Genomic DNA, 12,029 nt, shown 5'->3' with positions numbered 1-12,029 from the left:
TCTGATGTGTGGGGTGAGACCCCTTATACAGATGTTGGGAGTCCTTAAATTGGTCTTGGGTAGGAGACTTGGTAGGCAAGTCTCTGAATTAGAGAGCACTTTGGAGTCCTAGGAAGTAGGAAAGTGATTCCTCATCCCATGAGGTTCCTTGGAGGCCAATATTCAAGGAATTGTATCATTAATTGGACTTTATTTATCAGCAGATTTATCCCTTATTAATTACGAAATTAATTAATTTTCTGGGCTTTTGGTCCCTTTTAAATGGGCTTAGTTGTCATCCCAATTCTGATATAATTAATAAGATATTAATTACGCAATCAAGGTTTATTTTATTCCCTATCATTTCCCCCCCAACTTCTGGTAAACCGTAAAAAGATTTCGCAGAAGTTAAGTTCATTTGTTCCCTTACAGGGTATCGTTTTTGCGTAAAGTGTGGAGCGACCTACACATTTACAACAATTTGCCTTGTACACGGCTTCAAGGATATCTTGGAATTTCCCTATCACTTTTTTATACCTTTATTCCTATTATTTAGGAATTATCTGGTATTTTTCCTTTAATCTCAGGATTTTACAGGAATTTTTCTTTAATTTTTCAGAGTACATCCATAATTTTTAGGAATTTTTCAAGGAATTCCTTTAATTTATAGGATTTATTCCAAATTACTAGGATTTTTCCTTAATTTATAGGAATTTTCCATTAATTATGGATTGTTCCCTTAATTTATAGGAATTTTCCATTAATTCTGGATTTTCCCCTTAATTCTGGGATTTTTCCCTTAATTTATAAGAATTTTTAAGGAATTTATAGGATTTTCCAAAAAATATTCATAATTTCTGGAATTTTCCAAGGTAATTCTATTTTTCCAAAAAATGTTCTTAATTTTCCAAAAAATATCTATAATTTTCCCCTCTTTTTTCTTTTTCCTTTTCTTATATTCTTTATATAAATTCGACCAGGAATCCTCTCGACCAGGATCCTGGTCGAATAACATGCCAATATTTCCTGGTCGACAGCAACTTCGGGCAGAAACCATCGATCAGGGTCCTGACCTAAATTCGGTCAGGATCTTTTCCGTTTTGACCGAATAGAGCTCTTGTTATTCCTGATCGTGTGCACCTTCAACGAGAAGTCTTTGACCAGAATCCTGACCGAAATTCGGTCAGGATTGTTTTTGCAGAATGAGATTCTTGACCGAATTAAAGGCCAATTAGGTCTGGTCGTGGGGATTTTCGACCATACAGATTTGACCAGAAATCTAGTACAAATTCTGATCGAACTCGGTCAGGATTTTTTTATGATAACATATTTTTGTGGATTATGGGCCTTCTATTTGGGCTCTCATCCTTTGGGCTTGTTGCTCGGATTTTATTCTTTTGGGCCCTTTGCTGGGCTTTCCAGGTTTTGTTTTTTTTTTAATTGGGCTTATAACAATTGGGCCCTTTCTTCTGGAATCTAACCAAAATTGGGCCTTCTAATTATTTGGGGCTCTTAACTGGACTTTTTCTGATGTTTGGGCCCTCCTTTAGGTCTTTTCATAACTTTGAGCTCATATATGTACATATATTTGTTCTAGATTTTTCCAAAATTTGGGCCTTTGACTTGGGTTGGGCCTTTGCTTCCAAATCCAAATTCCAGAACATTCTGGAATTTTGAAGCATTTTCTATAATTATCAAATTCTATTTTTATATTTTTCAGGATTCTTCCAGAATATTCCATTTTTGGGCCCAAATGGTTTTTTGACAGGCCCAATTGCTGGCTATATAAGATTGGGAGGGGGAGTCTGATTTCACTCACATTTCTCATTTCTCATTTCACATTCCTCACCTCTCAAACACTCTTCTCCCCTCTAGAAGTTTTCCGGTAATCTTCCTTGCCTTTTTCCGGCCTTCTTCTTCTCCTTACAGGGCTTCAAGTTCTTCTCCTCCATCAATGGCAGACAAGAGTTCTGAGAGAGCGGCTAAGATCCCTTCTTCTTCAAAATGAGGTAATGATATCGAAATCCGCTCTTCTTATATGTCATTGCTAGACATGATTAACACTGGGGGGATGAATACCCGTCCAATGCTCATCTAGATTCATTCGATTATTGTAACAAATGGTACAATATAGATTTTGATAAAAATGAACGAACTTTATAATGTTCGTCCCCCTCTTAGGCTAGTTCCCGCTGATGGTGGTGATCGTACTTGCCACTGGAAGCCCGACGCTCAATTCATTTATGCAGACGCCCTTACCGCTGGGCTTAGGTTTCCTTTCCATGATTTCATTCCTGTCTTACTAGAAGATTTACAAATTAATCCCTGTCAACTTCCTCCTAATGCTTGGAAAAACATTCTATGTTTCATGGTCTCGTGTCTTAGGGGAGGTTTCCCTTTGTCAATAGCAGTCTTTAGGAAAATCTTTCAGTATTACAATAGTTCTAAAAACAATTGTAGTTGGGTCTATATTAGATAAATGCCCAAATGTAAACACATATTTTACAGTGCTTCCTTCTCCGAAAATAACCAACACTGGAGGAGTAGTTTTGTTGCGCTTAGGTGAGAGAATGGGGACTGGGGCACCCTCTTCAGATCTTCCTTCGGGAAGGTCAGCGATGGTAGCCTCAAATCCATTCACCTAACCCCCGAGGAGACTATTATCTATAACGAGCTCATCCGGGATGATGGTGCCTGTTGAGTGGCATTTATGACACTTTATTACGCTCCGTAAAGCTTTGAATTGGTGTATTTGTACTCAAGTTATTGGTGTTTTAATGTGTTTTCTAGTGTTTTTGCCTTTTCAGGCATTCTCCGGCTAATCAGGTGAATTAGCATTGTTTTGGTGCTAGTTTGGTGTCAGGAAGGTGTTGGAATAAAAGCTCTTGGAAAACCAGCTCAATCGGCAAGGAAAAAGAAGAAGTCAAAGTTTTGAACAGTGTGCCAGCGCGCCCACGCTGACAAAGCGCGCGGCCGCGCCCAAACATCAGAAACCCAGCGCGCCCGTGCTGATCAAGCGTGTGGCCGCACCGTGTCGGGATAGAAGAATCCTAATTCTACTTGGCTTTTGAGAGAGAGACTTCGGCTTTGCATGGGGCTGCTATATAAACAATTTAAAGCTCGTTTTTTAGGGGATATCAAGTCGGTGACATATCAGAGCTAAGGAGAAGACGACAAGAGATCTATAGCACAATTCAACAAAGGCGAAGACGATCTAGTTCATTCTTGTGAATCTTTGTTTTGAGTTGTAATCTTGGATGCTTGTTTCTTATTTTGTTGAACCTATACTCTTGTGTTAACTTTGTTTTATTATTCGTTATAAAGAATACGTTTATATTACCATGCTTTCATCGGAACCCACGTTGATGATGAGTTCGATTATGGGCTAATCATTATCGTGGAGTTCTAGTGGATTTATTTATGGATTTCTTTAGTTGATTTGTTTCGATACCTTAGTGTGTGGTGATTGTATGATAACCTAGTATTGGTGGTGCTTATTCGTCTTATGAGCGTCTCAAACTTATAAGATAGCGTGTTAATCTTAAATGAAGCAAAAGTGAATTTAAGGGTTTAGAACTTGCCATGCTAGCATAGGGTTCATGTAATTTTTATGCATGATTTGTGGGTAATTTTAACCATCTTACTTACCCTATGTAATTAAGATAGATAACTTGTTCTTAAACCGTTATGTTGTCAAATTCTATAGACGTATAGGGTCTCAATATAATTGGTGTCTATTCAGCTTCTATCTCTTTTATGGATGGCTGGTAGTATGGTACCCGCACAACGAAAGTTGGCAGTTATCAGTTTCGTGTTATCTGATTAGTGTCATCACCATTACATGCTAAGGTTAAGAATGAAAAGGCTATTGAATGAAGTATTTAATGAAGTTAGAATCCCATGTTTGTCATATATATTAATTCAACCATTCTTATTCTCTTAGTTATAATTGTTAGTTTAATTCTTAGTTATAAACAACCTCAAATTGTTATTTGTCTTAGCATTGAATAATAACCATACATTGTTGCTTAAGTGCTTAAATTATAAAGTTAACCTAAACCAGTCCCTGTGGGAACGAATCTGATTTAAATCTTATACTACTTGTGAACACGTATACTTGCGTGTATTATTAGCGCGTGTTTAGCGACTAACAACTTTTTGGCGCCGTTGTCGGGGACTCAGTGTTAATTTTTAGTTTATGTGTTTTCCATCAGTGGTCGTTAAAGTTCATGGACTCAGACATTGTTACTTATATGTTTCCTTGTCTTATTTCAGGTACTCTAGCGAGGGTGTATGCATACGAGTTCGCGGTCTCGTAAGAGAACTCTGGATAAAGCCGAGGAAGAAGTTGTGGTGGTTCGAAAGGAAGATTTTGAAGAAGAAAAGAAGGTAGAAGAAGAAGAGAAAGTCGAGGAACCAGTTTTAATAGTGATGGGAGATCAAGCAGAAAATCTTAAGGCTTTGATGGACTATTCTCAACCTAAGATAAATGACATTCAGTCAAGCATCATCAGGCCAACCATCATGTAACAGCCTGCACTTCCGGACTATTAATTCTAAATCAAAACTAATACAAAATACAATTTATTAATCCAAAATCTCTATTAAAAAGGTCACTATTACAAACGCGCAGCTAAAAGTGGAAGCCCAAAGGTCAATCTATTCCAATTCTAAGTCCTCGAAATCCAATACTAACCAACTCGAGTCTTTTAGACGAAACCTGATATATTAAAAGAATGAGCGGCGAAGCCCAACAAGCAACTACCGATTGACGGCTCAAAATTATATTTTAAATCTTTTTCGAAAACAGAATTTAAACATGCTTGACACATAACACAGATTACACAAAATCACATATATATTCGATAACAAGGTGAACAAAGATGCACACGATATAATCAATAATCATAATCAAACACATTCTATAATCCACATAATCAAAATTTTTAATCAATCAATAAATCTTAATAACAAATTCTTATATTTAGTCCCGCAGCCCTAAATCATACATTATGCCATACTTTGCCAGTGACCGACATCTTATACTTTATGCCACACTTCCCAAGTGACCGGGTTCTTATTCTTATTCGATGGGGGGCTAATTCACGTCCCTCGTCAAGTGCAACCAAAGCTTGACAAGGTATCGATGTATTCCAGAACGCGCGTAAACTAGTTCTAAGTTCTAAGTATCACACTGTCCAGTGATCGGATTCTAATTCTTATACGTGATTAAGACCGGGGATTTATTTGAATTCGTTTCTTATCAATCACATATTAATTTCATACATACGACAATCAAAATAAATATTTGAGCACATGAATCAAACAATATAAGATACATTACACAATAATACGGAGCAATAAAGATTCACTTGCGTAATCAAACAGATAATTCAAGTTTCAAAATATACGGAACAACGAATAATCACTTACAGAACACGTAAGAAACAAATAATACAGAGCAACGAAAATTACTTGCCTCAATCATGCAAACAGATAATTCACATTAGAATACACAATCAATCCTTAGCAACACATCAAAAACGAAACATCTAAAATCTCGATCTTCTCCATGACTCCAATTCTGATCAGATCCTTATTGAGTATTTTTGACCCTTTAAACGACATTATCTTGAGAAACACGAAACAGGAAAGTTGAAGATAACGAAAAGAACTCTCCGAAAAGTCCAGAATCACTGAATTCTAACTCACGATGAATTTTGTACAAATTTTACAAAACAGCTGATTTTTGCTGAGAAGAGTCCTACGAATTTTAATGATAAAAACAAGGAATACGAATATGGTGTATTTATAACGATACAAAACCCTATATCTTAACCTACAAGTTATCCATATTAGAATCTGATCCAAATTTTAGGCCCATTAGTCTAAACTAATTTTAAATCTGAATCCTTATCCAATTTTAATCCTTTTTATTCTATTATTATATTATTAATCCAATTCTAAAAATTACGGGATATTACATACTACCCTCCTTAAAAGAATTTGGTCCCCAAATACACAACAATCCTAAAATTCATGACACGTCTACCCATTGATCTACCAAAGGTCAAACTATGGTCCACAAGATCGAATCCTAGGGAATGTACTAGTCCCACACCTAACACATTCCGAAGAACAGCCTGCTCTTGATACCAACTGTAACAGCCCGCACTTCCGGACTATTAATTCTAAATCAAATCTAATACAAAATACAATTTATTAATCCAAAATCTCTATTACAAAGGTCACTATTACAAACGTGCAGCTAAAAGCGGAAGCCCAAAGGTCAATCTATTCCAATTCTAAGTCCTCGAACTCCAATACTAACCAACTCGAGTCTTTTAGACGAAACCTGAAATATTAAAAGAATGAGCGGCGAAACCCAGCAAGCAACTACCGATTGACGGCTCAAAATAATATTTTAAATCTTTTTCGAAAACAAAATTTAAACATGCTTGACACATAACACTGATTACACAAAATCACACATATATTCGATAACAAGGTGAACAAAGATGCACACGATATAATCAATAATCATAATTAAACACATTCTATAATCCACATAATCAAAATTCTTAATCAATCAATAAATCTTAATAACAAATTCTTATCTTTAGTCCCACAGTCCTAATTCACACCTTATGCCACACTTTGCCAGTGACCGGCATCTTATACTCTATGCCATACTTTCCAAGTGACCGGGTTCTAATTCTTATTCGATGGGGGGGCTAGTTCACGTCCCTCGTCAAGTGCAACCAAAGCTTGACAAGGTATCGATGTGTTCCAGAACGTGCGCAAACTAGTTCTAAGTTCTAAGTATCACAATGTCCAGTGATCGAATTCTAATTCTTATACGTGATTAAGACTGGGGATTTATTTGAATTTGTTTCTTATCAATCATATATTAATTTCATACATACGACAATCAAAACAAATATTTGAGCACATGAATCAAAAAATATAAGATACATTACACAATAATACAGAGCAATAAAGATTCACTTGCGTAATCAAACAGATAATTCAAGTTTCAAAATATACGGAACAACGAATAATCACTTACAGAACACGTAAGCAACAAATAATATAGAGCAACGAAAGTTACTTGCCTCAATCACGCAAACAGATAATTCACATTAGAATACACAATCAATCCTTAGCAACACATCAAAAATGAAACATCTAAAATCTCGATCTTCTCCATGACTCCAATTCTGATCAGATCCTTATTGAGCCTTTTTGACCCTTTAAACAATATTATATTGAGAAATACAAAACACAAAAGTTGAAGATAACAAAAAGGCCTCTCCGAAAAGTGCAGAATCACTGAATTCTGACTAACGATGAATTTTCTACGAATTTTACAAAACAACTGATTTTTGCTGAGAAGAGTCCTACGAATTTTAATGATAAAAATAAGGAATACGAATATGGTGTATTTATAACGGTACAAAACCCTATATCTTAACCTACAAGTTATCCATATTAGAATCTGATCCAAATTTTAGGCCCATTAGTCTAAACAAAGTTTAATTCTGAATCCTTATCCAATTTTAATCCTTTTTATTCTATTATTATATTATTAATCTAATTCTAAAAATTACGGGATATTACACATCAGGGCTAACACTTTTGAGATCAAGTCAAGCACAAACTCAGTTCAGTTTGGGGGTTCTCCTACTAAAGATCCCAACATGCACATCAGGGATTTCATCGAGATATGAGACACTTTCAAGTTCAATGATGTGACTGAAGATGCTATCAATCTCCGACTCTTCTCATTCTCTCTGAGGGATAAAGCTAAGTGCTGGTTACATTCTCTACCAGCAGGGTCTATCACCAATTGGGAAGATCTTGCTCAAAAATTTCTCACTAAATTCTTCCCTATGGCGAAGATTACTGCAATCAGGAATGCTCTTACTCAGTTTGCTCAGCAAACTGGAGAATCTCTGTGTGAGACTTGAGATCGATATAAGGAGATGCTAAGGAAGTGCCCACACCATGACATGCTTGATTGGATGATTATAAACTGTTTCTACAATGGATTGGGTGCTACTTCTAGACCCATGCTCGATGCAGCATCAGGAGGAGCCTTGTGGGCTAAGAGCTACGATAAAGTGTATGAATTGATTGAACTGATGGCTGCTAATGAATACCAAAATTCTTCCCAGAGATTGACTCAAGGAAAAGTAGCCAGAATTCTGGAGTTGGATGCAACAACTGTTATAGCTGCCCAACTTAAGGTTTTGACGATGAAGGTGGATACTCTGGCTAATTATGGAGTTAATCAAATCGCTAGTGTCTGTGAGCTTTGTGCTGGTGCCCATGAGACTGATCAGTGCGTAATTTCTAGTGAATCAGCTTAGTTCGTGAACAACTTTCAGTGTTCGCAGCAACCTGTGCCAGCCACTTATCATCCCAACAACTATAATTATCCTAATTTTAGTTGGAGCAACGCTCAGAATGCGGTTCAACAACCTTATCACTAGTATCCAACTAAGCAGTACAACCCCCCTAGTTTTCAGCAACCGCGATATGCACCAAGGCAGCAACTCCAGCTGCAACAAGCTGATGAAAAATCTGAATTAGAGGAGTTGAAGCTTATGTGCAAGAGCCAAGTTATTTCTATCAAGACCTTAGAAAATCAAATTGGGTAAATTGCTTATGCCTTGCTAAATTGTCAGCCTGGTACACTACCTAGTGACACTGAAGTGCCAGGAAAGAGAGAAGCTAATGAGAAGGTAAAGGCAATCACCTTGAGGTCTGGAAAGGTTGCGAATCCCGAACAAACTCAAGTGTCAACTAAAGAAGCTGGGGCTGAAAAAGAAATAGAGCAGCAGGAAGCATAAGTGGAACCAAGGAAGACTACTGTTGAGCACACTCCTCCTAAGGGTAATACAGGGGAGAAACAGATCTATCCTCCACCGCCTTTTCCTAAGCGGCTGCAGAAGAAAAAGCTGGACAAGTAATTTGAGAAGTTTCTGGAGGTGTTCAAGAAACTTCATATCAACATACCTTTCGCTGAGGCTCTTGAGCATATGCCTAGTACGTACATTAAAGATACCGAACCAAGTCTCTACTAAAGTGAGAAGTTTTTGAAAGGTATTCTCTCTCGAAAAGTGAAGCTAGATGATTTAGAGATTGTCGCTCTCACGGAGGAATGCAGTGCTGTACTGCAACAGAAGTTGCCTCCGAAGCTTAAAGATCCGGGAAGCTTCACTATTTCGTGTACTTTTGGAAAAGTGTCTTTCGACAGATGCTTATGTGACTTGGTAGCTAGCATAAATCTAATGCCTTTGTCAATCTTCAAGCAGTTGGACTTACTTGATCCAAAACTGACTTATATGACTTTGCAGTTGGCCGACCGTTCTATTACATATCCGCGAGGTATTGTGGAGGATGTCTTGGTCAAGGTTGATAAACTCATCTTCCCTGCTGATTTCGTAATTCTTGATTTCGAGGAGGATAAGAAGATTCCCATGATCTTGGGAAAATATTTCTTGGAGACTGGCCGAACCTTGATAGATGTGCAGAAGGGTGAACTTACAATGCGAGTGCTGGATCAGGATATAACTTTTAATGTGTTCAATGCTATGAAATTTCCTACGGAAAATGAGGAGTGCTTAAAGGTAGAGTTAGTCGATTCTGCGGTGACTTCGAAACTTGATCAATTACTGAGGTCTGATGCCTTAGAAAAGGCCTTATTGGGGAATTCACATAGTGAAGATGACGAAGGTGAAGAACAATTGCAATATTTGAATGCTTCTCCCTAGAAGACACTACGCCATAGATTGGATTCCGCAACCGTTCACACTAGGGTTGCAAACAAAAGTGTAATAATAGCCTTCTAAACCCATGTCTATCGCAACCCCTATTTTTTGATGTTGCGGTATAGTCAAAATGTGTTACCAAAATGACATAGATGATTAAAGATAATTTTTTAATTTAACTAATTAATAATTATTTACATATAAATGATATAATAATTGGAATATATATTTCATATATTTTTAGAAGTTAAAAATATTAGTTACGTGATTTACAATATTATATTGATTTATAAAACTTAACAAATCATTACATATTATATATCATTTTAAAATATTTATATATTGTTATTATTTAATTTATTTATTTCTTATAATTAAATATTTAAAATAATATTTATTAGAAAAAGAGAAACTAATAATTTAAATTTGAGCAAAAAACAAGTTGGGCTGGGCTGTTTTTTCAGAACAAAATTGGGCCAATAGTTGGTGGGCGGGAGAGTTAAAATTTTAGAGAAGCGGGGGTTGAAATTTGAACTAACGAGCGGTTTTCAGACACAATTCCACACACACACACTTAGAAAAATAAAAACTCACACACTCTCACTTATAATCACTCTCACAATCTCACACACTCTCTCAAGATTTTGGGTTTTTAAGGTCTTCATCTCGGGCTTCAAGATTTCTGCGTCGATTTAGGCTTTGTTGGGGTTTGATTACTGATTACTAGGGTTTTTATTGGGGGTTCCAGTTTGGAGATTTTACAATTGGAGTTTAATTAGGTCAAATTTTGGGGGTTTCGATCGATTTGAACTACTGCTTTCTTATTTCATCAGGTATTATTCATAAATTGAGCTTGTATTTTAATTTCAAATTAGTGTTTTAAGTTGTGTTTATTGAAGCATAAATCTGTTTAATTACAATTATCCGTATATTGTTTTTGTGTGTGTTTTTTTATGTGATGAATTGGGTTGGTTGATTTATTGTATTTTTAAGTGTTGAAGTTTGTGGAAGAGACTGGATTACAGGAGTGAAAGAAGAGGCTTTTAAGTGCCAACAGGTTCTTGCTCGTATGCGCGAGGTATAATTTGTACTTGAAATTATGTTTTGATTTTGATAGAGATTTTTTTTTATGGCGCTATGTTTATAAATTAATTTGGAAATTTTAGGTGATTTGGAATCTATAGTTCATGCAATTAGAGCTTTTTTAGATTACCTATCTAATATGAATCTGAGCAGGATACTTATATGTAACTTTGAGTTAGTATATTCTGTGCAGTGAATTTATAGACTGCTTAGCTCTACTTTATTTGTGTCATTGTAGATGGTCGTAGTTTTGGTCAAACACCGCTTGCAAGATGTGATGAGGATCAAGGAATGAATATGTTGATTGAGATTTGGCTATGTGTACTCGTTGTGATGTTCAATTGGAGAGGATGCAAACATGGGTTATGAAGCTTACTTGGACAACAAGGAATTAAGGAGCGATGCATGAAGTTGGACAAGTAGCTGATTATTATATTATTAATTCGAATTTTGCTTGCAAGTTTTTACCTTTCACTGGAAAGGGGTTTTTCTTGTTTTAAGCACTTAGGATTTTATTTTCCTATTTGGATTTGATTTTTGTTTTTTTTCTATTTGGATTTGGTTTTTAAATTTGTTTCCTAGAAGGATTCAGATATTGGCTAATTCAAGCTGATATTGAATTTCTATTGGAATCCTATTGGGTTTGGGTTATTGTCTAAGCCTATAGATACCCTTCTCATGTAATCTTTTAAGAGAGACAATGGATGATATAAAATTTTTGTTTTGAGATAAACTATGAGTAGTTTTTCTTCCCTCTAAACTTCAATTACTGGATTGTTTTGAAGGTTAGATTCGAATTACTTAGTTTCTGGATTGATCTAAGCAATTTGAGATTCAAAGTTCACGTTTCTGGCTTGATCGTGTTCTTTTGAAATATCCTCCACAAAGAAAGAAAAGAAGAAGAAGAAAAGGGATAAGAGAAGAAGAGGATATTTTAAAAGAACACGATCAATCCAGAAACGTGAACTTTGAATCTCAAATTGCTTAGATCAATCCAGAAACTAAGTAATTCGAATCTAACCTTCAAAACAATCCAGTAATTGAAGTTTAGAGGGAAGAAAAACTACTCATAGTTTATCTCAAAACAAAAGTTTTATATCATCCATTGTCTCTCTTAAAAGATTACATGAGAAGGGTATTTATAGGCTTAGACAATAACCCAAACCCAATAGGATTCCAATAGAAATTCAA

General features: G+C 35.9%; 1 non-coding gene across 1 annotated transcript; it reads right to left on the bottom strand.

Moving 5' to 3' along the window:
- Positions 1-7,886: 7,886 nt before the first annotated feature.
- Positions 7,887-7,993, bottom strand: LOC141716431 (small nucleolar RNA R71). Its single transcript, XR_012573141.1, has one exon. It is a non-coding gene; the product is annotated as a small nucleolar RNA R71 (small nucleolar RNA).
- Positions 7,994-12,029: the final 4,036 nt, after the last annotated feature.

Source organism: Apium graveolens, chromosome 3 (assembly GCF_009905375.1).
Source record: "Apium graveolens cultivar Ventura chromosome 3, ASM990537v1, whole genome shotgun sequence".
Taxonomy (NCBI): domain Eukaryota; kingdom Viridiplantae; phylum Streptophyta; class Magnoliopsida; order Apiales; family Apiaceae; genus Apium; species Apium graveolens.
Note: the sequence above shows the minus strand (reverse complement) of the source record. Positions and strands in the feature narration are given on the sequence as shown.